We start from the raw sequence: 27390 nt of genomic DNA, 5'->3' as shown, positions 1-27390 counted from the left end.
CTCCCTGAAATTTACCTCTAAACCAGTTCCAGAGTGAGCTTTCTAAAATTCAGAGGTGATAACATTTATCCTCCAAGGATTCCTCGTCTATAGAATCAGTTAAAAATTCCATGTGACACACTAGATCCTAAATCTTTCTCTGGCCACGATTCCATTTTTTTCTAACCTGTCCTTATACACCTACCTGTGGAGTCTTTATTCAGTCATAAATTGTGTTTCCTTAATGTACTGTGCTATGTTTTTGCATCTATTCTGTGTGAAATGTCTTCCCTTCCACTTCTCTGCATCCAACAGGCATTGACAGCTTTATGACAAGTGTGAAAGTCAGAATGCAGTCCAGGAAAATGTTTCTTGGACTGACTATCCAGCAATCACTCTTCAGTTGTCCTTAGCTGCTCTGAATTTGAAGTGTCCATATATCCTTCTGGCTTCCCTCTTATATTTAGTCCTCTATCTATGGTTGGTTGATTCCTTGCTTTACAAATTCTTCAGCCCACACCCACCATTTCACCTCCGATGTCACAGTTTGTTTAGATATTTCTTGGCCCAGTGCAAATAAACCAGTAACATGACCTCTCTGTCTTGACTTTGGAATATTCCTCTGGAACTCCTCTCCTGGACACCATGGGACAGCCCAGTGCTTCCAGTCTAGATTTGGTCTCAGCCAGTTGAGTACTGGCCACAACTGCTGGAAAATTATTCTTATCCTTTAAGTCTCAACTCAAACATTACACTCCTTTGTAAAGCCTTCCCTGACCTTAGTGTCATTAATTCTTAGGTTTCAAATAAATTCCATTATACAGCTTTTATGTTGTTGAAATTACATATTTATTTCTCCATTAGGCAATAAGCTCTTTGGAGAAATAGGTATTATTTATTTTATATCAACAAAGCCAATACTGAATAATGTCAGGAATATAGTAGATGCTTAATCACATAATAATGGGGGGAAATCTTGTTCAGTGTCATTTTTCTATCGTGGATATTCCCTTAATACTAAAGAAATTTACGTTACAATACTTTGGGAGAATCTCATAATCTAATTTTAAGACTAAGACTATTGGTTTCTGTTTACCTGTTTTTCCTCTTACTTTCTAATTTCTTTTCACCTGTTTTTATCCTAGTTCCTTTTGCTTTATTTTTTTGCTTTTAATCATACTAAATAAATATTTATTGACTTAATTTTAAAAAAAAGTAAATGGATGACTAAATTGACCTAATAGTACAAATTAATTACCTCACTATATTCCCATTCTCTTATGAATAAACATAGACCACAAACTTGGTGTTATGGAAGATCTCAGGATATTTACATGAGTCCTGAGGCCCTTCTCTATCTCCCCACCCCATTCTGTAGTGATTTACTCCTTCTCAAGAGAAGTAAATGGGATTAAAGATGATGAGTATAGCCTGTTTTTCTTAATATACATCAAGGCACACATGTTCTTTCCAAGCGAAAGCTTATCTGCCTTCAATAAATATGGTGAATTATGGAGTGAAAAATTTCTTTACCACAAATTCCTCTTCATTTGAAAACTGTATTTATATGTGATTTTACAAAAGATTAGAGAAGACTGTGTTAGAACCTAACATCAAACTTTTCATAGCCAGGTGGTTAAGAGCATAGGCTAAGAAGAAACAGATTTCCTGGGTTTGAATTTCAGGCCACAACTCATTAGCTGTATGTGGCAAACATAGCTGGTCACCTCCCCAGCGGCCATACTCTCCTGCCCCATTTTATTTGTTTAAAAAATCCTATTTTGGTCACTTTCCTCTAAAGGTCTACTTCTCGGAGAGGCTGTGCCTTTCTCCTTCTCCTGGGCGTGACTCAAATTGGATTAAGCCGACCTGGTGGTGGTTTTCTTCTTTCTGGTGATTAGGTAGGCCTGAGCATATGATGCAGTTCTGGTCAATGACATCAGTAGAAGACTGCCCAGGGAGTATCTGGAACAGATTCCTCTTTTTTATTTTATTTTTAAATATATTTTATTGATTTTTTTACAGAGAGGAAGAGAGAGGGATAGAGAGTTAGAAACATCGATGAGAGAGAATCATCTATCAGCTGCCTCTTGCATACCCCTCACTGGGGATGTGCCTGTAACCAAGGTACATGACCTTGACCAGAATCGAACCTGGGACCCTTCAGTCTGCAGGCCAATGCTCTATCCACTGAGCCAAACCGGTTTTGGCGGATTCCTCTTTTTTAGAAAGAGATCTGAGAAAATAGCTCCCCCCACCTTTTTTCTGCCTAGTGACAAAGTTTTCTGCCTATGATGCCTGAAACTATGGAAACAATCTCTAGGGTAGCTGGCCTGGGAGGACAAGACAATATGCAAAGTAAAAAGATGGGGGGGAAGTGGGTCTTTGATGATATAAAATTATTCAACCTAGAGTAGCTCCAGCGCTAGGCTTCTAGTTAGGTGAAACAGTAAACATCCTTGTTTTATTTCATTTCATTTTATTTTATTTGTCATCAAAAGCATACAAGCTGAGAGGCTATGTGATCTTAGGAAAGTTTCTTAACTTCCCTGTGCTTTGTTTCCTTTTTTGTAAAAGGTAAATAATAAACTAATTAATTCTCATAAGATTCCTGTGAATATTAAACTGATATATGTACAGCAATGAGAACAGTTCCTATTTATAAATATTAAATAAATGCTCAAAAACATTATTTTTGTTAGTGATTATTAATGAACTTAATCATGAAACTGTAAGAGTTATTTTCTCCCCTGATGCCTTCAAAGGTTACCTAATTAATGAATAATTTATAAAAACCATTATTTCCATTTTTCTATGCTGTCTATAAAAAGTAATTTTTATTTTTTTATTTCTTGAATGTCTCCTCACAGGGCATATTAATGTTGAAAGTAAAATGAATACACAAGTATTTCTACATTTAAAAAAAATGTATCCTCAAGAAAGGAACGAAAAATGAATCATTCTAAGAAAAATCAATTTTATGTTTAATATAACTTGAAAAATTCATATCATTACAAAGCAGAAAAAAATGAGTAGATATATGATACAGACTAGTCCATCACATCTCCACAAAGGTTTTTCTATTCTCCATGTAGTGTTCTTTCTATTCTTACCCTGGATCTTTTAGAGCTGGAATTTTGCCAAGAATGTGAACAGTCTGTTGAACTCTGTAGCAGTTTTACAAAATTGGCAAATGTCCACAAGACTTGAAGAAGGACCACCAAATCCATCTGAGCTTTGAACTAAAGACCCCGGTACCACTGAGTTAAAATCTGATTGATATGGGCCTTGGCAAGGTAGCTCGGTTAGTTAGAGCATCATCCCATTAGGCAAAGGTTGTGGATTCCATCTCCGGTCAGGGCACATACAAGAAGCAACCAATGAGTGTATGAATGAAGAGGAACAACAACTCAATGTCTCTCTCTATCTATCTCTCTCTCTCAAGTCAATATATAAAAATATTTTAAAATCTAATCGATTTGGGAAAACCAAAGAACTGATTCAGCAGTGTGGCAGGACCTTGCAGGCCTTCCATTTCTTTGGTAAGTGGAGAATCTAAGACTGCTACACTAGAGAGAGAGAAAACAAACAACTGTTTTAGTAGTACTGGGGCAAATATGAATAATCTCCTCTTCTGATGTATTTCCCTGATCTCTTGCGGGGGAGGGGGAACCTCTCTCAACAGCACGGAAGAAAACTGCTTCTTTAACCCCCTGATGACAGAAACAAATTGTTTTGCAGCCCTGGGAAGAGATTTGTCACAAATGTGCAAACCAGACCCTGTATCCTGGACACTGTGCAGAGCTTCAATATCACATTTTTAGGGAATTCCAAAAGGATCCTTTAATAACATGAGGTGATTTTCTTTAACACAAAGCTGTGTCTTGATGGTTTAGATGTATGGATTTAGTGTGTGTGTGTGATATCAAATATAATTCTGTTTTTAGTTTAAGTGGTATTATAAATTTACTGTAATTCTCAAAGCATCCAAGAAACTTTATTTGTATAGCATATGGTCTTTGAAAAAGCTCGCCTCTGTTGTTGTTTAATGTACATGTTTAAAGCCAAAAATATTTAAAGCTAAATAGTTATTCATGGTAAATTGAGCAATAAGGAAGAGTTGGTAACTGAGCTTTAATACCATTTCAGTTGAAAAAATGTTCCTACAATAACCTTTCAAAATTGCTTATTATGCATCTAAAAAAAAAATATGTAGTTCAAAAAGTATAAGCTATAAATAATAGATAAATCTAGAATTCAACTCCTAGCTCTGTCACTTAGCAAAAATGAAGTTGAGCAAATTACTGATCTTCCCTCATTGTCTAGTTCCTCAATTATATAATGAAGATGATAAAAACCAATCTTAAAGGATCATCATAAGCAGAAAATGAAAATACATGTGAAGCACCTAATAGAAGGTTTGGCATACAATAGGTGACCAATAATTACAATATTCATCCCTCAGAAACATTCAAAAATACTAATAACAATGATAATAGTTCTAAAATAAGGTCAAGTGTATTAAAAAGTGAAATAGTCCTCCCCATAAGATTTGCAAATAACTTAATACAACAGTAAACTCTGCATACATCATCAAGGTACAATAAAAAAAAAAAAACAGAATAAATATTCAATTAAGAAACCATAAGCAATGCTGCCATTAATTCATTAAACATTATTGGCCATCTACTATGCGCTGGTGATATACAGATAAATTACACAGGTCCAAAGATCAATAGGCTTACAATTTAAGACAAAGATTTGCAAAACTGTGTAACTGCAGGACAACAATAATATATAAGTATGAATGCAGGATGGACAGTCAATCCAGACTTGAAGGAGAGGGTAGAATCAAAAAAGGCTTTCCAAAGTAGCCGTCACCAACCGGTGGTCTGCGGACAACCGGTGGTCTATGAGATCTGAAAGGTCAGCAGCCGCTGTTCCACAGGATAGGGCATTTAAAAGGCAAGGAGTTCTGCAGATGTAGAAGGGGATGGTGAGTGCGATAGAGATGGGGAATGTGACATCTGGGCTAAGGGAGCCGTGTGTGAAAGACATGAAGACATAAAAAAGCAGTCTGTGTCCTGGTAATCCAAAATACTTCAGTAAAGCATAGGACGCAAACACATTCACCAAGAATATGACACAGGGAATTTCATTTTTGGCAGGCACTAGAGTGTGAGGGTGCCAATGCTAGAGAATGGGGTCTTTTCTTTATGCAAGCCATGTGCAGGACTGGTGAAAAATGAAAGTGGCAATCTGGATGCTAAAATCACTCCTGAATTTAAATTATGGTAGTACTACATCATTAGGACCACCCAATTGTTTGGTCTTCTGAAAGAGTGGCTATATATTTTAAGGCATAAGAAAATTGCCAGCATAGTAAATAATATCAATAGTTTCAATAAAGTATTTGTTCAGGCAAAATCAAACTAAAGTCAAATTAGACAGCTAGACCATTAATTGCTAGAACAGTAGGAAGCAGGATATTATTAAAATTTATGAATATAGGCATCCAATAAAATATTTGTAAAATAGAAATAAAATGCATTGAAATGATTTTAGTTCAAAATCAAATTCACATGTTTAAATAAGAGTCTAAATAAGCTATAATATTCTTGTAATCACTTAGAATCATAACATTATATACATTAGAAAGGTTTCTTAAAAATCATCTTTTCCAGCAGATTTTAAACAGCAAATCCACTTCTAGGGGATTTGCTTGAATAGAAAGAAAACAGATCTTATTTTTCTTCTTTCCTTTTCCAGAGATTATTGTAGGTGAAGTCTTAACTCAGAATGTGAGATGGCATAAGCTACAGAAAAGTATTAGGTATGCCAGTTAATAATATGGATTTTTTTTCAATAGATGGAGTTACACATATGTTGATATATGTGCTATTTGATATGTATGCTATTTTTTGTATTGACAGCAAGCTTCAAAACTTCATGTCAAATTTTCTGAAATTGTTAACTTCATAGATATTTTTACACTTAAAGATGTCGAATTTAGTAAGGAAAAAACAGAGCATTTGTAGGAAGTTTTCATTCATTAGTTTATTTTAAAGAAAAGTGCTGCTGAAAGTTATCTTATACTTCAGGTAGATTATAGTGAACATATTCCATCTCAAGATACTTGTGAACGCTGGTTTAAATGCTTTAAAAGTGATGATTTTGATGTGAAAGACAAAGAACGTCCAGGCAAACTGAAAAAGTTTGAAGACCAACAACTACAAGCATAATTGAATGGAGATGCATGTTGAACTCAAAAACCACTAGCAGAAAGATTAAACGTTGCTCAGCAAACAATTTCCAATCATTTGTAAGCAATGGGAAAGATTTTACCAAACGAAAATGGGTGCCATATCAATTGAACAAAAGACAAATGGAAAACTGAAAAGTCATCAGTAAAATGTTGCTTCAACAGCATGAAAGAAAGTCTTTTTTGCATCAAATTATGACTGGCGATGAAAAGTGGATTTATTCTGAGAATCCCAAATGCACAAAATCATGGATTGATCCAGGTCAATTATCAACATCAACTGCAATAAGAAAACAATGCTCTGCCTTTGGTGGGATCAGGAAGGTGTGGTGTATTATGAGCTTCTAAAACCAGGTGAAACCATTACTACTGATCACTACCGGGTCAATTTGAACAACGCTTTGATTGTAAAATGACCAGAATGGGCCAGAAGACATGGCAAAGTAATTTTGCTTCATGATAACGCACCATCACACACTTCAAAACGTTATAAGATCTTGCCTGGGAAGCATTAACCCACCCGCTGTATTCACCAGACCTTGCTCCTTCAGATTACCACTTGTTCTGATGGATGGCACATGCACTTTCTTTCTGAGCAGCACTTCAAAACATACAAAGAAGTGAAAAATTGGGTCTCTGAAGGGTTTGTCTCAAAACAAGAAAAATTCTATTGGGATGGTATCTACAAATTACCTGAAAGATGGGGGAAATGCATAGCTAGCGATAGACATTACTTTAATGTTTCTCTTGAAATTATCGTGTGTGTGTTTTTTAATTATAAAACCCTCATTATTAACCTGTACACCTGGTATAATTTCAACAACATGCCATCAATTAGCAGTTAATTCATAAGCTGATTATTTTGAATAGATCATGCTAATGAACCCATTTCTCATGCAATATTGACATCTGAGTATAAACTGGTCATAAGGGGTTGTGAGCATGGAAATCTACAGGTTCAGTTATATTTAGAGAAAGACATTTATTTAATACTAGAGGCCTGGTGCACGAAATTCATGCATGGGGGCTGGGAGTGTCCCTCAGCCCAATCTCAAATCTGGGACCTCTCAAGGGATGTCTGACTGCCCATTTAGGGCCTAAACAAACAGTCAGACTCCCTCTCACAATCAAGGACTGCTGGCTCCCAACTGCTTGCTTGCCTGACTTCCTCATTGCCCCTAACCGCTTCTGCCTGCCAGCCTGATCACCCCATAACCGCTCTCTTGCCAGCCTGATTGATGTCTAATTGCTCCCCTACCAGCCTGTTTGCCCTCAACTTCCCTTCTCTGCTGGCCTGGTTACCCCCAACTGCCCTCCCTTGCAGGCCTGGTCCCTCCCAACTGCCCTCCCCTGCTGGCCATATAGTGGTGGCTATTTTGTGTCCACATGGGGCAGGATCTTTGACCACATAGGGGCAGCCATCTTGTGTGTGGGAGTATGGTCAATCAGCATATTACTCTTTTATTAGATAGGATAGAGGCCTGGTGCATGGGTGGGGGCCAGCTGGTTTGCCCTGAAGGGTGTCCAGATCAGGGTGGGGGTTCCCTTGGGGCATGGGGCAACCTGGGGAAGGGGTCTATGGTAGTTTTCAGGCTGGTCATGCCCCCTGGTGACCCAAGTGGAGGCCCTGGTATCTGGGGGTTATTTGTCTTCTACAAGTGAAACTTTGTAGCCTGGAGTGGAGCCAAGCCTCCTGCTCACTCCGTGGTGGCAGCCATTTCTGTTAAAGTTTATGTGTCTTCTATAATTGAAACTTTGTACCCTTGAGTGGAGGCCTGGGCCCACTAGGGTATGTGGAAAGCTTGGCTTCCTCCATTGCCAGGGAAACCCAAGCTTCCCTCCTGCTCTCTTTGGCCATAGCCATCTTGGTTGGGGTTAATTTGCATACTAACTCTGATTGGCTTTGTGGGTGTGGTTTGTGGGCATGGCTTATGGGTGTAGCGGAGTGGTGTTTAATTTGCATATTACTCTTTTATTAGATAGGATGGATCTCTACTGCTCTTCAATAAAAATCACATTTATATTTGGAGAGGGTTCATGTGTATGAATGTGTGGGTTTGATTCAATACTTGTCCACCTGACTATCATGAAGAACAAAGGAATAGAGCAATACTCCACACTAACAGGAAGGCCTAAAAGAGATCCAGAACTGAAGCAGAAAAGCCCACATAGACCCTGCTGCTGGATATTCACCATTTCACATCATATTCCCTCTTCCATGCTAACTGAATTATTGCAGACCATGGAAACTGCTATCCTGGTAATTCATGCATTTCAAAGACTTTCTTATTCATTTGAAAGATGGTGTTGTGTTAAAGGAAGATTAATTCTAAGGAAACCAAACCCTAATGGGTGGGATTGGGTGGAGGTAGGTTTTTGAAGAGTTCTGTGAAGAATCAGAGCAGCCAGCAAAGCTAGAAAATGAAATAGGTAGGGCTTAAACTTCTTAGCTCCTTCATTTGAACTAGAGGGACAGTCACACATCAATTTTATATAGTCTTTCTTTTATGTTCTAACTTCCATTAATCACCCCCATTCCTTTGGCAAAATTGATTAGAACTATAAAAGTTGATTAAAACTACAAAAGTTGATTAAAATTATAAAAGTTGTGTGGAGAGGTAATCCAGCAATTTTTTAAAATTGTGGCTTTTGTTACATAATCTGTCACCCGAAGCCAGAGTAAGAATAATTGCATCAAAAAGTCAATAATTTGTGAATTCTAGCTTCTTATATATCAAACTGACTCTCCGACATCCCCCGAGGGGTCCCAGATTGCAAGATAGAGCACAGACTAGGCCAAGGGACCCCACTGGTCAAGATCAGGGCCAGGAAGGGACCACAGGAGGGCTTCAGGGTGTGTCCAGCCCATCTGACCCAGTTCCCATTGGCTGCACCCCTGCAGCAAGCTAACCTACTGGTCAGAGCATCTGCCTCCCTGGTGGTCAGTGCATATCATAGCATCTGGTTGACAGTCAAATGCCCAATGGGACACTTAGCATATTAGGCTTTTATTATATAGGATAGGAGAAGTAGCCCTGGCAGCACTACGATCTGCAAAAAGGAGCATGAGATATGTAGACGCAAAGATGACATCTCACAGTACAGGTGAACTACTCCCTCTATCTACCTGGTATTTGGGAGAAGGTGACCTTTAGGTTACACATAAAACAGATAAGGGACAGTTGCCCTGATTAAAGTTGAGACAAATTCCAGGTACATAATTCAATTGTCGATCAGTGTCCACGCCTGCAACAGGGGGGGTATCATACTTAAAGACAAATAAAAGGGAGAAGGGGGAAATTTCAACAGTAAAACGGGATCACAGAAAAATGTATGGAAGTGTAGATATGCATAGAATCCCTCATTTGAAAGTACTTATTGAGAATCAACTAAATAGGAGGAATTGTGATTGTTACGTAAAGGGGTTAAAAAGATGAATTTGACATAATCTGTGCTTTCAAGAAACATAAGTAACTTACAGTTTCCAGTCCAGCATATGAGAAGTTTAGAAGTCACCACTCCGTCCTAACAACAGGTAAGAAGTTCAACAAATTGAAAAATCAACAACTCTTTTAAAACTTCCAGAGAAATGAGGGCACAGGGCAAACTGCTGCCCCTTCTTTTCCCCCCCTCACTCCCCCCCTCCCCCCGCCATATTGGAGAAATGGATAGGCAGCTACAGAGAATCACAATTTTCACAATTTATTGGAGCAGAAACCTCCACCAGAATTAGTTCAGGGGTAGGAAAGTCTAAGCTATAATTGATGAATTGCTGAAGGCTTGATGTGGGCAAGTCTTAGAGTTAAAAACTACAGGGGATCTTAGTCATAGGAGGGCCCCCACACTTCTGTGAGTTTTACCTCCAGGATGTCACAGTGAACACTGGAGAAAAATCCCCTCGTGCTTACAGCAGGGGAAGAGGAAAAGGAACCATATCTAAATATACAGAATGGTCTGTTCTTTTTAACAAGGCCTGCCATCAGGAGAAACAATGTTACCACAGCAAACCCTGCCGGCATTATGTCAGAGCCTGCACGGCCTGGGGGAAGGGAAGCACTCGGCTCCAGCCCCCTCTAACTCTCAGTGCTTCTAACATCCAGGGCATTTGCTCACCTAAAGGCTGGGACCTAATAGAGAAGTATGGGATGCTTCCCCTCCCAACACATTACCACTACATTATTCCAGGCCTATTTTTATCACACTTCCTTTTTCCCAGTACATCATTCAACAAAAAATTACAAGGCATAGTAAAAGGCAAAATACACAGATTGAAGAGAATGAACAAGCATCAGGGCCAGAGTCAGAAATGGGAGAAATGTTAGAATTACCAGGCCAGGTATATTTTTAAAAACTATGCTTTATATGCTAAGGACTTTAATAGAAACGATATACAACAATGCAAGAACAGATGGATAGCCAAAACCGGTTTGGCTCAGTGGATAGAGCATCGGCCTGCGGACTGAAAGGTCCCAGGTTCGATTCCGGTCAAGGGCATGTACCTTGGTTGCGGGCACATCCCCAGTAGGAAGTGTGCAAGAAACAGCTGATCAATGTTTCCCTCTCATGGATGTTTCTAACTCTCTTTCCCTCTCTTTTCCTCTCTGTAAAAAGTCAATAATATATATATATGAACAGATGGATAATGTAAGCAGAGAGATAGAAATTCTAAGAATGAATAAAAATAAATGCTAGGGATAAAACAAGAAAAACAACAAAAAGCATTCAACCTGAAATAAAGAATGCCTTTGATGGGCTCATTACTACATTGGATATTGCTCAGGAAAAAAATGATCTGACCTGATAATATGACAATAGAAATTTCCAAACCAGAAAAGCAAAGCAAAAATAAATAAATAAATAATTTTTTAAAAAGCAGAATATCCAAGGCCACCAAATGGAAAAATTAAAAATAAATAAACAAATAAACCACCACCATCAACATTAAAACTATACAGAGGTATATCATATTATTCAAACTTCAAAAAATCTTGTAAATGACAAGGGGTGAGAGTGAGATAAGTGCAGAGAAGTAAAGATAAGGATTACATGCAATCCCAACTGGTTTGCTCAGTGGTTAGAACATCAGCCCACAGACCAAAGGGTCTTAGTTTGATTCTCAGACAAGGGCATGTACATTGGTTACAAAGTTTGATCCTGCCCTAGTCAAGGCCAGTGCGGAATAAAACCAATTGATGTATCTCTCACATTGATGTCTCTCTCTCTCTCTTTCTCTCTCTCTCTCTCTCTCTCTCTCTCTCTCGTCACTGGATTCTATCTCTCTCCCTCTCCCTTCCTCTCTGAAATCAATAAAAACATATTTTAAAAATAAGTTCCTAGCTCATATTAACAATATTTGTTGACTGGATAAATAAGTGATTTAGATGCTATGATTAAATTAAGACAAAAATAGGGTTTAGGTAAATCAATAAGTACATGGAAACACAAACAATAATGTATATGGAACTTCTCCCTTACAAAATATGTATGTAGTAAGATACTTATATTTGGGATTAAGAAATAAGATATTTCGCAATACCGAAAAAATATTCTATTGATGATATTGGTGTTGAAAAATGAAATTATTTCCACATTTGTGTAAAGAAACATGATATATCTGTATATTTATAACTAGAGGCCCAGTGCATGAAATTTGTGCACTGATGGGGTGTCCCTTAGTCCAGCCTGCACACTCTCTAATCTGGGATCCTTCTCACAATCCGGGACTGCTGGCTCACAACTGCTTGCCTGCCTACAAGCCTGATCACCCCCTAACCCAGGGGTCCTCAAACTTTTTAAACTGGGGGCCAGATCACGGTCCCTCAGAGAGCTGGAGGGCCGGACTATATGAACTACTAATTCCTACTGTAACACCTCAGCTGCGCTCACTGCCCAAAAAACCTGGCGGGCCGGATCAGACTCCTCTGCGGGCCGCATGTGGCCCGTGGGCTGTAGTTTGAAGACCCTTGCATCGATGCCTAACTGCTCCCCTGCCAGCCCAATCGCCCTTAACTGCCCTCCCCTGCTGGTCTGGTCGCCCCTAATAGCACTCCCCTGCAGGCCTGGTGTCCCCCCCCCCAACTGCCCTCCCCTGCAGGCCTGGTCCCCCCAACTGCCCTCCCCTGCAGGCCTGCCCCCCCCAACTGCCCTCCCCAGCAAGCCTGGTCCACCCTAACTGCCCTCCCCTGCAGGCCTGGTGCCCCCCCCCCCAACTACCCTCTCCTGCCAGCCTGATCGATGCCTAACTGCTCCCCTGCCAGCCCAATTGCCCCCAACTGCCCTCCCAGCTGATCTGGTTGCCCCCAACTGCCCTCCCCGGCAGGCCTGGTCCCCCGACTGCCCTCCCCTGCAGGCCTGGTCCCCCCTAACTGCCCTCCCCTGCTGGCCTGATCACCCACAACTATTTTCCCCTACCAGCCATCTTGTAGTGGCCATTTTTGACCACATGGGGGTGGCCATCTTGCATGAAGGTGTGATGGTCAATTTGCATATTACCTCTTTATTATATTGGATTATTGTAAGTTATTTGATGAAGCCAGCTGTTCTTGGACCTGCACCTGGGCCCTAAAGCCACCACGAATTATTTCTGTGTTCCTACAACTTCTCCTTCTTCTTGAAACTCCAGCATCTCCTTACCTTTGCTCACTGCCTGACACACAAATGCAAACAGCTTGAGCTTGCACAAACTGAGGGACAAACTGAAATTGATGTAAAATATCGGCATGCCACTTCAACCCATTCTCCCCAGGCCCAGGTTACACACTGACAGCTTTACATTGAACGTTCAGAGGAGGATCAATTCACAAAGAAAAAAAAATTCACAAAATGCAAAACTAGAAATACAAGAGTAAAAATTCTGCTTTCTATGGTCATTTTTATCAAGCTTTACCAGGCACTAACAAGGACTTTAAAATATAACAAATCAGCATTTTTGTGCAAGATGGTATTTTTTTATAATCTCTGCTTTCTATTTAATCAGTGTTTAATTTTATACAGCAAGATAGTCATTCAGCTTCCCCTCCCCATCCCATGTATTTCTCAGCATTTTACCCTGACTTAAATTGAAGGTTTTAATTAATGTCCTAAACTGTAAAGTTAAATTACACCATGCAATTATGTGGGCAAAGCACTCAATGGAAGCTAGACATTATTAGCTATATAATTATCCTCTAAAATAAAAAATCTAAAATATATGATTTTGTGAAATTTTCCATTCTGGTTACAATATGTCCTTAATGATACACAAATTTTTTATTTTCTTTTTCTGTTCTAAAAAAAAAAATGTTTTTAAAGAGAATATTACTAGAGAACATACGTTCACAAAGAAAGATGAAAAAATTGACGTGATTTATTTATTCTTGTTACTTTCTTTGCAGAGTCTAGTCCTTTATTGCCAGTGGAAGATGAACAATTTCCATACCTTATTTTTTTAAGGTGGGTTAACAGTTGAAAAGTAATGAAGTTTCCCTTCTCCAAATGCTGAACAATAAATGCAAACTGGTCCATCTCAATTTGTATTGTTCTATTCCTGCAGAGATTTCTACCCTAAATTTAAGAAGCAAAACACAAACTTATATAGCCACATAATTCAGGTCTAATCATTTGTTATCTTCTTTGGATAGAAAATTATAGCAAAAAAAAAATAACTTTTATTTCCCCTTTTACTATATAACTGGTAATTTCTCGATGAATACATTTAACTGCGCTTGATACTTGGGTAAGTGCCCCGAAAGTTTAAAGTAGCCTATTTATCATGCTTGTTTAATACTTAGGAGAATTTTTAAAGGCAAAAAGTATCTCAGTTTCCCCCCCTAGAATAACAACCACCACAAATTAAGCAGAAGTAGTCTGAGATGAAACTCCAACTAACAAGATCCTACTTTCCTATAGAACCTACGTCCACAGCTGGGAAACTTCTTTCCTAAGTGCTATCAAAGGGATGTGCAAACCTAAACTTTATCCTACAACTGTGTGGAGAGAAGACAGATAGAACATCGCTATCTTTTAGGGAATAAACTATAATGGTATCCCATCACTAATGACTGCAAAGATGTTTTTAATCTAGGTAGTCCATACAATACACAGATTTATCCACAGCAAAAGGGAAAATAGCTTTAAATTACAGAAACTTTGTGCTAAGTACAGCTGGCAGGGTGCTGAACACCCCATTTCTTTTAATGGGTGTTTTCATGCCCAGGCTAAAGCTCCCTGGAATGAATCTTCAAAAACTGTGACTAAAATAGGCAATTTCAACATAGCTTCTTAAACACAGTGCTTTTGGGGTATAAAGCTCAATATACTCTATGAAATGCACTTCATTTCTCTATGAAATTATTAACCTTAAGGTTTTTGTGCCCAGGATCATTGGCTAAGAAGGCTAGCAGTTGTTAGGGAGAGTGGTGTAACATCATTATTACTGTAATCATCACCCATTTTCGGCATTTTGAATCAGTCATCTGTCTCCATTGGAGAGTAAACTGAAGCGAGAAGAACTCTGGTGGGAAATATGTGACAGTAGTCCCACTTCTGAAGCCCCAAAGGCTGCTAAGGTGAAAACTGCAATTGGTAGTAGATACAAACATAGGAAGATGAGAAACTGAACATGATTTCAACAACAAATTGAAAACAAACATTGCTATTTTCTAGTAAGAGTAAGTAAGCAATATTCTGTGACTTTAAAATTCTACCAATTAACAGGACCTGCTTTGAAGACAACAGAAAGGGTAGACATAATTACTCTAATTCATATTCCAACACAAAGTTTTGTTCTCATTCACCAAGCTCTTTAATTATTTCCTGTGTGCTTTGTTGTGCTGTAGTATCTTTTTTTTAGGAAGAAAATATGCATGTGGGGAAATTTTCATTATTTGGCTAATTGAAATGAAAAGGGGTTTTAAAAATCCAATTTTTTTTCTCTCAGAAATCCGTGGTAAACAGGAAAAGCACACAAATGAAAAACATACTTTCTCGGTAAATCTTGACATTCTTTCTAAAAACAAGAAAAATTGAGTCATTAGAGGCCAATTTACTCTTTTTATACACTTCTTGTAAATCAAGAATATCAAGAAATCAGAATATATTTGCAAACGATTAGATCCACATTTTAAATTCACCTCTGGAAACAAGAAGGTAGAACAAAGCTCCCTAACCTGGTCTGCTCTGATTTGAGAAAAGAATTTCAAAATATTTCATTACCATATCACCATGTCCTGTACTGACAGTTAAAGACCAAACCTCCAATATCTACAGGGAACTTATACCACTTAACAAAGGAAAATAAACAATCCAATTAAAAAATGAGAAAAGGACCTCAATAGACACTTCTACAAAATAGACACATAGGCCAAAAGGCATATGAAAAAGTGATCAAAGTCACTACTTATCCGAGAAATTTAAATAAAAAGGACAATGAGATACCATTTCACATCTGTCAGAATGGCTATCATCAACAAATCAACAAATGACAAGTGCTGGTAAGGATGCGGAGAAAAAGGAACCCTGTGCACTGCTGGTGGGAATGCAGACTGGTACAGCCACTGTGGAAGACAGTATGGAGTTTCCTCAAAAAACTGAAAATGGAACTCCCATTTGATCCAACAATCTCACTTTTAGGAATATAACCCAAGAAATAGAAACGCCAATCAGAAAGAATACATGCACCCTATGTTCATAGCAGCACAATTTACCATAGCTAAGATTTGGGAACAGCTTAAGTGCCCATCAGCAGATTAAGTGGATTAAAAAGCTGTGGTACATCTACACAATGGAATACTATGCAGCTGTAAAAGAACAGAACTCTTACCAGCATGGATGGACCTGGAGAGCATTTTGCTAAGCAAAATAAGCCAGTCAGAGAAAGGTAAATATCACAGGATCTCGCTCACATGTGGAATCTAATGACCAACTTAAACTGATGAACAAAAATAGACCCGGAGAAATAGAAGCATGGAATAGACAGTCAAACCTCAGAGGGAAGGCAGGGGAGGGTGAAGGGGGGGAAAGGGATCAACTAATAAACTCATATGCGTGTATGCATAACCCAGACAATGTGTGGTAAAGGCTTGGAGAGGAAGATGGGGGAGAGAGCAATAGGGGTGGGGGTGGGGGGGGGAGAAGGACATATGTAATAGTTTCAACAATAAAGGTTCATTAGAAAAATAAAAACAAAACAGAATAATGATGTTAAAACAACAGAAACTCAAACCAGTGCACAATTTTAAAATATTCCAAAGTACAGCCTATCTTTCTGTTTTAAGGACAAAAGAAATTCTCATACCAGATTATCAACTACAGTCTAAGAAAATGTCTACTGCATTTATTCAAAATATCAAAGATGACGTGTTAACTTTTATTTTAAAAGCTATGGGATATTGCCTCATAGCATCTTTCTCTCTTTGCGTCATTTTACATTCTTATTTACCAACGCATTTTTTTCACTCATTTAAAGAATTAGATAAAAGCAATAACAGAAGTGAAGAAAATGATAAGTGCTTCAAAATACCAAATAAGAATTACTCCTGATCAGGCAGAATATTGCACTGGTACTGTATGTTGTCTCCTAGCCATAAATATTCTAAAGTGCTTTGATACATTTGAGTATTAGAACCATGTCTTCAATCCTTAGTATGTGCTGTTCAAATTAAACATTCATAAGGCATAGTGAAACTTCAACTATTTCTTAGTCATAATTTGGTCCATTGTTCTTTCCAATATTCAAAGAAGGCATCAGTGATTGAAGCATAAGTAAATTCTAGCTGAAACAGTATGCTAAACCAGAAAACTCGTTGATTTTGGATTCAGTGGTGTGCATATAAACACGGCTTCATGGTTTATTAGTTGGGTAACCTCAGATAAATTACTCTCTGAGCTTAGATGCCTCACACATAAAAGAAAAAAATAGGTCAATAAAAAAACAAAACCTTAGGGGGGCTAGCAGGAAGACTAAGTGGGCTAAAAATCACTTAGTACTCTGTGAACAGTAAATGTTAGCTCCTTATATTTGCGATATTGTGCCTTTATGGTCTATGTTGTTATGCACAATGTGGATCTAACTAGTAAAGAAATACTATTGAATGTGATGGTGGTGTGATAGCCATAAACAGAACTGGAGTGGGGAACAGTGTAGAATATTGATCCTGTACACATCACAAACTTAAACACAACTTCCAGACACCTGTGTAAACAAAAGAGGAGCTAATGGCAACACTCATACTTTATGTGTGTTCAGTTTAAATAATTTTAAATATTTCATAAAAGAAACAAATAAGATTTAAATAGTCAAAAATGATGAGAAATGACAAAAGTATTCCCTGACATGCCTCCTCTGGTCTCTAAAGTTAGGCTACATTTTATTATTTTAGCCCCTGAGTCCCTACCTCTCCAAGGAGCATCTCTGCCGTAAGTCATGGGAGGGACTTTGCCTAAATGGTGTTTGCCTTCTCTGTGCCCAAAATATGCTTGACCAGCGTGGTTAAGTGCTTAACCTGGGTCAAGGGAGATCCTAGCTCGAGCTATGCTAGTCCTGGGAGCCGATCATGACGAGGCTGTTACCTGGCTGTGCATCCTGGAGTAGGTGAGTGCAAGACTAAAGCCAGGGCCCATGGTAAAATAGAGTAGAAAAACAAACTTTCTTAAATGGTGATTTCAGGGGATTGTCTGCTAGCTAATTGCCAGAGTTTCCTTTGGAGAAGGGAGAATCAGAGAAGCTCCCATCCAAGGTCCCTTCTGGCTTGTCTGCTCTGCCCCAGACCAGTGTTACCTTTAGAACATGAGAGCCTTGGTAAGAAGCATGTTGTACTCTAACAGTGTATGAAACTGGACAAACTGTAAAACACGATTCCAAGCCTGGAGAGTCTGATTCAATAGTCTAAGGGAAACTGGACTGTGCATTTTATAAAAGCTCTTCAAGTGATTCTATGTAAAACCAAGTTTGGGAATAAGTGAAATAAAACATGGTTTTTATTTACTTGCATTTTATTTTGTCAAATAATTTCTATGCCGAAACCAGTTTGGCTCAGTGGATAGAGTGTCAGCCTGCGGACTGAAGGGTCCCGGGTTCAATTCCGGTCAAGGGCATGTACCTTGGTTGTGGGCACATCCCCAGTAGGGGGTGTGCAAGAGGCAGCTGATTGATGATTCTCTCTCATTGATGTTTCTAACTCTATATCCCCTCTCTCTTCCTTTCTGTAAAAAGTCAATAAAATATATATTTTTTAAATTCTATAACTTTTGAGTCAAATTTTAATTGCTGTTTTCAAATCTAACATATAAAATAATTTCCCATTTTCCTCAACACTAAATCATAATTAAATGTTATAGAAAGATAACCCAAAAATGTTCAGAGAGGACAATTTATGATTAACATAAGCAAAATATGAGTTAAAACATGATGAGATTACAATGAAGCCTGGGCCAAGCTAATATGGATTTGTGAAATTTGTCCCAGTCCCTTGACAGATGTTAAATATTACCTTATCACCTACATAATTCCACAGCATTTCTGCTAATAAACTACACCATATTTCATATTAAAATAACAAGTTGTAGGAGATTATATAGACTTGGATAAGTTTATGATACTCTAGGTTGTCCCCTCTCTTGCATAGATAATGTTCTTTAAGAATAAAAGAATTGTGGAGTTCTGAGATGAGATAACAGAAAGTTTCTTGGCAACTCATTATTTATTAAACCCATCTTTCTACAGAATATACACACATTAGTCAATAAAAATGCTCTGACCAGAGAGACTATGACATACTGATGAGAATGATAAATGTATTTTTTAAAAATAAGTATTTAAATCTTAATTCTGTTTCAACTAGTACTATTTACATAATATTCAGTAGATCTGGACACTGCAATAGGTACTAAAAGGTAACATAAAGACATGCAAAGTCCTTGCTTTCAAAATACTTAAAATATAGCTGAGAAAAGAGAGTGTACACTTAAAAAAAGGACACATAATAAAAGGTAGTCTATACATAGATATCAAAATAAATGACATGGAAAAAATAACATAAGAATTCAGGCTAGAAAGATAAAAATGTAGGATGGCGTGATTATTCAGGATGATTTCCAGGAGTTGGAAATTATCCTGAATCCTCAACAATATTTTTATAGCTGAAAAGATGAAGAAGAGAAGCAAACAAAAAAATAGGCTTGAGCAAAATCACAGATATGAGCAGTGAGTATGCCGGGTTCAAACAAACAAGTTAAGAAGGAGAATTTGGCTATTGTTGTTGGCCTTCATTTAGAGGAACCATGGGGCAAAGCAGTGATAGCTTCCATGGGTTAAGGTGGGCAAGGAAGAAGCACCTTAAAAACTAACTAAAATATTTGGACTTTATCCTGGTAGCCAGTGGTCATCAAACATTTTTCAACATGTACCCCTTTCAATTTTGAACCTATATTTATAATATGTTTATCTATAAATTATACATTACTGAACTATCCTATCTAATAAAGAGGGAATATACAAATTGACCATCACACCATCACAAAGATGGCTGCACCCACAGCGGAGGCAGGATTTTCATTACACAAGAAGGCTGCACCCACAGTGGAGGCTAATAATGAGCCTTAATAAGCAATCAGCAGGGACCTGAGTCTAAGCCCCTGCCTGGCGTCCACCATGGAAACTAAGGCTGCGCTCCCCTCCCACCTGTCAGGGCTTGACAGGGACCCTGAGACTGCATCCCTCCACCCGTCAGGGCTTGACAGGGGACCTGAGGCTGCGCCCCTGCCTGGCTGGGTTTGACAGGGGTTGGGCCAGCTGGGTTTGGATCTCAACCAATGGGGGTGGGGCCAGCTGGGTCTGGCACAATTTCTAGGCACACGTGGGTGGGTGGGAACTTGACTCTGGGTCCCACAGCACACCCCAGACTCTGACAGGAGGAAGATTTTCATATACATTTTACTAATTTTCTTTCACCTCTGACATTTCTATTATAGAGATAGGGCAAACAGCAATATTAAAGTATTTCCTCTAATTATTCCCTTTTAATGTGCATGAATTTCATTAGTTTATAATTAATAAACAAAACTGGAGATTTTAAAAGAATGATATAAAAAAGAATGATATAAAAGAGGAAGGAATATGCTAATTGATTGCCATCACTCAAAGATGGCAGCACCCAAAGCCACAGGACCCTCAGCCACTCTGGAGCAGCAGGCACATGACAAAGCTGGGCCTGCTCTCAGGCAGATCAGGCCTCTCCGCACACCTGCCTACAGGGTCCCCCAATCCTTTCAGCCCCTCAGCTGCCCAGGGTTGGCCCAAGGCGCAAGCAAGCCTCAGATGTCGGCTGCCCACCTTCCCAGGACCAGCCTGAGACACAGGCAAGCCTCGGATGGTGGCTGCCCAGCCATCCAGGGCCGCCCAAGGCTCAGGTAACCAGGGCCGGCCGAGGCTTATGCTATGAGCAGTGGCAGCAGCAGAGGTGTGATGGCACGTCACCTTCCCCTGATTGCCAGATCACCTCCTGCCCCTGAGGGCTCCTAGAATGTGAGAGGCGGAAGGCCAGGCTGCAGAAGCCCACCCTCCAGTGCATGAATTTTCATGCACCGGGCCTCTATTTCTATATAATAAAAGCCTAATATGCTAAGTGTCTGGTCATCCAGTCATTGTTCAACTAATCAAAGTATAATATGCTAAGGCCACTCGCTATGATGTGCACTGACCACCAGGGGGCAGATGCTCTGACTGGTAGGTTAGCTTGCTGCTGGGGTCCAGCCAATCAGGACTGAGAGAGATGAGCCAAACATGCCCTGGAGCCCTCACGTGGTCCCTCCTCAGCTGGCCAATCTCCCGCATCCCATGGTGGGTGGGTAGGTGAGAGGTAACCAACCAAGGACCATCTATAATAATCTATAATAATAAAAGCATAATGTCCTAATATGACTGGACATCCTTCTGGGCGAAGCCAGGGCTGCAGCCACAGTGGCTGTGAGGGAGGGATCAAGGCAGCCGCTGTGACTGTAAAGGCCTACTCTTGCATGAATTTTGTGCATCAAGACGCTCGTCCTATATAATAAAAGGCTAATATGCAAACCGACTAAACAGCAGAACAACCGGTTACTATGATGCACACTGACCACCAGGGGGCAGATGCTCAATGCAGGAGCTTTCCCCTGGTGGTCAGTGCACTCCCACAGAGGGAGTGGGCCTAAGCCATCAGTTGGATATCCCCCGAGGGGTTCCGGACTGCAAGAGGATGCAGGCCAGGCTGAAGGACCCCCCAAGTGCACAAATTTTGTGCACTGGGCCTCTAGGTCTAAATAAAGATTTAAACATACTGCTGTATTGCTGCCTGGCTTAATCAGATTAATCTTTGGCAGAGTATATGTTTTGGTTTTTAAGACCATATATTTTACAGATATCTAATGGGAATAACTAAGAGAGAGGTTTTGATTTATTGAAATGCACTTTATGATGTTATGCATTATTTTCTGAAGATAAGGAATTAAAAGTACAGATTTTTTTTTTCATTTTTAGGAAATACAGAAATAAAAAGGATAGCTTTAATAACCACTGCTAATAATATAATCCTTTAAACCTTCCAGGTTCATAACTTACTTTGTAGAAATATGTTGTTTTGATTTTTCCACTAGCACATAATGAATAGTAGTGGTATTCTGAACTGAGGATTAATTCATGGTGATCTACCATGGCACAAAAATGGGAGTATTAGTTTTACATATTAGTGTATATTTTTCCTAGTGAAATACTTGATTTGTGGACCTGACTTTTTCCTTCTGAAAATGACTATATTTATTATTATTTAGAAACACAACTTTTAATATAGAGCCCATTTATAACATTAATTAGAACAGCATCTACTGCCATCAGACTAGAGCCATGGACCTATCAATGGGTCTATTCTACATTCCCACTTTCAAAACTAAGATATAAATCCTTTCTTTCTTAACATAATATTTAGTGTAAAATATCTGTAAGGAAACTAATTTTATAATTTTAATTTGTACAAGCATTAAATAAATAATATATTTTTATAGTTACATATTAAAGGAAGTTTTGCTACTGAGACCCAAGTAATAGAAGTAAAACTTTGACTGAAACACTAGATACCATTTTAATATTATTATTTAAACAACTGTCTAGTATTTAACATTGTGACTTTTTTTTTTTCATAACTCTACCTAATAAGGGCTTGCCCATGAGAAAATGTTGAAGAAGAAATATCCATAGTACAATTTTTAAAAATCATTAGTAGAAATTGAATCATTTGCCAAGAAAGGGCTCAACTGGTTCATTGTTTATCAGGAATGTCTTTTCTCCTTACTAAAATGTTCATGTAAGTATCAATGGTTATTATAGAAGCATGTATTGGCAAAATGATGTAAGACCTATGGAGGCAGGAATTCATTACCTTTTTAAAAAAATTGCTATTGAATTCTGTATGCAGAATGGTAGTTAGCATAAAGTAGGTACACAATAAATATTTTAAAGTGAAGAAATGGATAAACTGCTTAAATCTATTAATTCACCTTTTCCTTCAACAAACATTTATAAACATGTAGAGATAATATATAGACACTAGAGATAAAGAGATGATTCTCACCTTAAAAAACTCTTGGTCAATGAAAAGAAAAGAAAAAACAAATAATAATGGTGAACCATGGAAAGTGCAATGATTTAGATTTTTCGTAAAATATTATGTGTACACATTGAATATATTTTTGGAGGATGGTGGAGAGAAAGATGTGGATCAGGAAATATTTCTTGAAAGAAATGAGCATTAAATGAGAAAAAACTGTCACTGCCACCCCCCCACCCCCCCACCCCCCCGCCAAAAAAAAAAAAAAAACAAGGTAAAGAACACAGGGTAGAAGAGATGAATAGGGGAACAAGGAAAACATATGTACTATTTATAACAATAAATATTTAAGTTAAAATAAATAAATAAATAAATATGTTCATTACTGAAAAGAAATAAAAAGAGAATACTGCAGACAGAAAAGTGCTAAGATGAGAAAAAGAAGGGGATGCTAAAAAATGACAAGTTCCACATGGCTGTGGATTCAATGAAAGGTTGGAAATGGAGACAGAGGCCAGATCATAGAACTAATTTATGTTTTCTTATGCATAAAGGGAAGCTTTTAAAATTCTTAAGTGGGAGATGATAGGCTTTTTATTAGATAATTACTCTGGCAACTATATAAAAGATTATACTACAGTCATCAAGTAGAGGATTAATAAAGGCTTGCACTAGCATAGTAGCATGTTCAAGGAGGTGAGTATCTGATCCCCACAATGCTTCCGACAGCAATTCTTGATCTCTAAAGTCTATTAGAACCACATATGGGCCTGTTTCAAACTATCCCCACTTCCTCTAAAGATTTCCTCTAAGGACTGCACCCCAACCTCCAGTGAGACTCACTGACATTGTCACCTAATATTAATGATGCTGTAACTGTGTTAAAGCTCTCGGGTGTTTTGGGGAGGAAAAGGTTGGGAACCACATAGTTAGAAAGATAAACTCACTTGATCTTGGTAATTAAATAATCACATAGAGAAGTGGGTTTTGGAAAAGAAGGATTCTAGAAACAATGTGTGAACTGGATGGATGGTAGAACCGACAGATGGGAGGGGGAAGAAAGTACAGAGAAGAAGAAAGTTTAGAGTTGGAGGTGCTTGCAGAACATGTGGGTGGAAAGGCCAAAAGGAATCTTATATAATAAAAGCCTAATATACAAATCAACCGAACAGCAGAATGACTGGTGGAACAACTGGTCACTATGATGTGCACTGACCACCAGGGGGTGGACACTCAATGCAGGGGCAGCTTCCCCCAGCCTGCAGGCCCCAGGCCAGCCAAGGTGGGTGTAAGAGGGGGTACGGGGTTCAGGGGAAGGGGGGGGAGTGGAGAGGGCCCTCAATCACGGCACTGGCGACTGATGGCGGTAGTGGGGGGTAGGGCCAGCAAGCGGGCAGTGCCAGGTTTGCCACATTGGGTGCCAGAGGAGGCCCCCAACTGCCCTGTTAGTTGCGCCATAGATCAGCTCTGATTGCCGGCCAGGCCTAGAGACCCTACTCATGAACAAATTTCATGAACTGGGGCTCTAGTTGAAAATAAAAGTCTGAGTCTTGGAGCTGCTAAACTGGAGATTTGAAGTCAGTGAACGTAGATGACAGAAAATATGCAAGAAACAGAATCCCTTATAGACCATGAAAAAATGGAGGGTCAAAATGGGACCTGTAGACATCCTTAGGGAGCAGGCAAAAAGGAGCTTGAAAAGACAGCTGAGAAGAAAATGAAAGAAAAAAAGAAGAAGAAGAAGAAGCGGGGGGGATGGGGAAGATGAAAGAAGAGGAAGAGGATGGGAACCACCACCAAGGAAGTAGTATCTTGAAACCATCAACTGGAGTTTCAGAAAAGAGGTGGTCCTCAGAGTGAAGTGCAGTATAAAACCTCAGTTGGCTAAGTACCTGGAGCCCCTGCTTTTGGCAGTAAGCTGATAGAAGTGAGCTTTGCCAGAAGAAATTCCATGAAGACATGGAGACACATTATACCAAACTGAGAGAAAAGTGAGTAGAAAATGACTAAGATGAAAAAGACTACACTTTGGCCGAAACCGGTTTGGCTCAGTGGATAGAGCATCGGCCTGCGGACTGAAGGGTCCCAGGTTCGATTCTGGTCAAGGGCATGTACCTTGGTTGCAGGCACATCCCCAGTAGGGGGTGTGCAGGAGGCAGCTGGTCAATGGTTCTCTCTCATCGATGTTTCTAACTCTCTATTCCTCTCTGTAAAAAATCAATAAAATATATTTAAAAAAAGGAAAGAAAAGAAAAAGACTACACTTTGAAGAAATTAAAAATATGTTATTTCTTTCTATACTACTTCACTGAAAAGAATATATTCTTCTCATTTCTTAAAATAAAATAAAAATGCATAACCACATAAAGCCAGTACATACAATTTTATCTATATTTTCAATGCAAAAGCTTTAAAACTTACCGAAGATTTCATCTAGATTGAAGGCAAATATATCATCCTCAAACTAAATTTTTTTTTAATTCCTAATGTAAGCCACTACCAACTTTCTAATCAAGCGAGAACAGTTTAAATCAAAACAAGAACTGGTTTCTACCAAATGAAGCTTCTTTTAAATTATGTACTTTTTTTTAATCCTATTCTCTAAACTCCAAATTCAGTCTGCAACATAGGTCTACATATTAAGTCATAAAAATGAGAGGGGAAAATAGAATAAAGTAACAAAACAGAAACCTGGCTTTATTTTCAAAGCAACAGACTTGGTTCGATAGAATGTATCCAGAGGATGTTACATGTGGTGCTCTCTGATACACCCACCAAACGTATGAGAACATGACCTTGTTGATCACTTTGACATCTTATGCATCTTAGTACTCATTTAGTCATTCATTCAACAAACATTAATAGGTAATATTATGCCAGCCCGAAGCCCTAGTGTTGGGAATACAGTTTACAGCTGGTAGAAAAGACCAAAAAAAAAATTTAAAAAAAAACAATAATCTTAAAGTTTGATGCACGCTAAAACTGAAGAAGGTTCAAGAGTTCTTACTCTAATTGGGTGACTGAGAAAGAATAGTCAGGAAATGCTTCCTGGGGAAATGATACTTACTAGTGAGCTGAAATCTACAGGGCACAAGTGAGTTAACCAAGTGAAGAGAAGACGTTCTGGAGGCAAGAGAACATGGAGCATTTCAGGAACTGAAATAAGTTTGACTTGTCTGGAATCTAGCGTGAATGGATACCTAGCAAGGCATGAAACTGGAGAGCTGGGTAGCTGGGGTCCTGGTGATGTAAGCCACGTGTGGTAGACAGCCTCTGAGAAAAACACAAACACCCCCAAGTTTTGTAGCCTTCAGCCTTTCAGTGTGGGCTGGATTGCCTCACTTCTAATAGTAAACAGCAAAAGGAACGGGCTATAACCTCCAAGATTAGCTGCAAAACAACGATGGCTTCTGACTTGGGTGCCCCTGCTCCTTGTGGATCAGTCACCGACTTCTCTCTGGGGGAAGCTGAGGGCCATGGCATGAGACAGTCCTTTGGGGAGGCCCACGTGTCTTTTGAAGCTCATATGCATGAGTGTGAAAGCAGATTCTCCCCAGAATGTCAGCAGTCCTGGTTGACGCCTTGACTGCAGCTCTCTGAGAGACTTGCTATAATATCACCCACTCCTGGACACCAGCCCCACAGAATCGCTGAGATGATAAAGGTGCTTCCAGCCACTAAATTGTGGGCCCATTTGCTAACACGGCAAGAAATAGCTAATATCGCATGTTAAGGAACTGGAGTTAGCCTTAACCCAAATGAATGAGAATTAATTACAGGATTTTTAAGCAGGGAAGAACATTAACTATGTCCCTATTTGCAATTTTAGACATTCAGTAAAACTGTGACAGTAAGTGAGCTTAAAAGAATAATCCGGTACCACCAATGAAAATAAACATTGAAGCAAATAAATTCTGCTATGCTATCCTGTATAAAACGTCCACCTTACTCCTCAAATTAATCAGTCAACAATCAACCTGATTAATTTCTTAAAAGCCATAGAATCCCCCCCTTCCTATTCAGACTCAGTAGCTTACTGCCTTAATTTAGACCTTAATCATTTCCAAGCTGGGCCATTGGCAATTCTCCTAATCATTTCCTCACCTAGAGTTTGGTGCCCTTCCAATCCATTCCCAAACTACCACCAATAAAGGGGTGGGGGTGGGGGGGAGAAAGGCTAAACAGATCATAAAAGAGAAGGTTAATCACATTATGCCTCATCAAATTATAGGAAATGATTCAAGCTGTTATGCCAGTCACACTATACTTCTGCCTCTTCTCCATCATCTCCAAATCCCAACTTGGTACAAACAGCCCAAATGTAGTAGGCTCTCAAAAAAAAAAAAAAAATGGGAGTGCTTAATATAATTTTCAATAAATTCAAAAACTTGAACCCATGATTCAATGAGTACATGTGTTGTCCTACATACATCATAATGAAGGAGCTACAGTGCTGAAGCACTTTTTATTGTTATCACTGCTTTCAAAAATACACTCCAATTTGAGAAATTAAAATACTAAAGGGGAAAGAAGCAATTTCATTCTTTTTGATCACTTAGGCTTACCACAGTTTGGGGGGAAAAAATTGCAGACTTA

General features: G+C 38.9%; 1 protein-coding gene across 1 annotated transcript in view; it reads right to left on the bottom strand.

Moving 5' to 3' along the window:
* COL25A1 (collagen type XXV alpha 1 chain) overlaps positions 1-27390 on the bottom strand; it is a 459898-nt gene that overhangs the window by 273056 nt on the left and 159452 nt on the right. The window lies entirely within an intron of this gene.

This window comes from Pipistrellus hanaki (assembly GCF_964339955.1).
Source record: "Pipistrellus hanaki genome assembly, chromosome: 1".
Lineage (NCBI taxonomy): Eukaryota > Metazoa > Chordata > Mammalia > Chiroptera > Vespertilionidae > Pipistrellus > Pipistrellus hanaki.
Note: the sequence above shows the minus strand (reverse complement) of the source record. Positions and strands in the feature narration are given on the sequence as shown.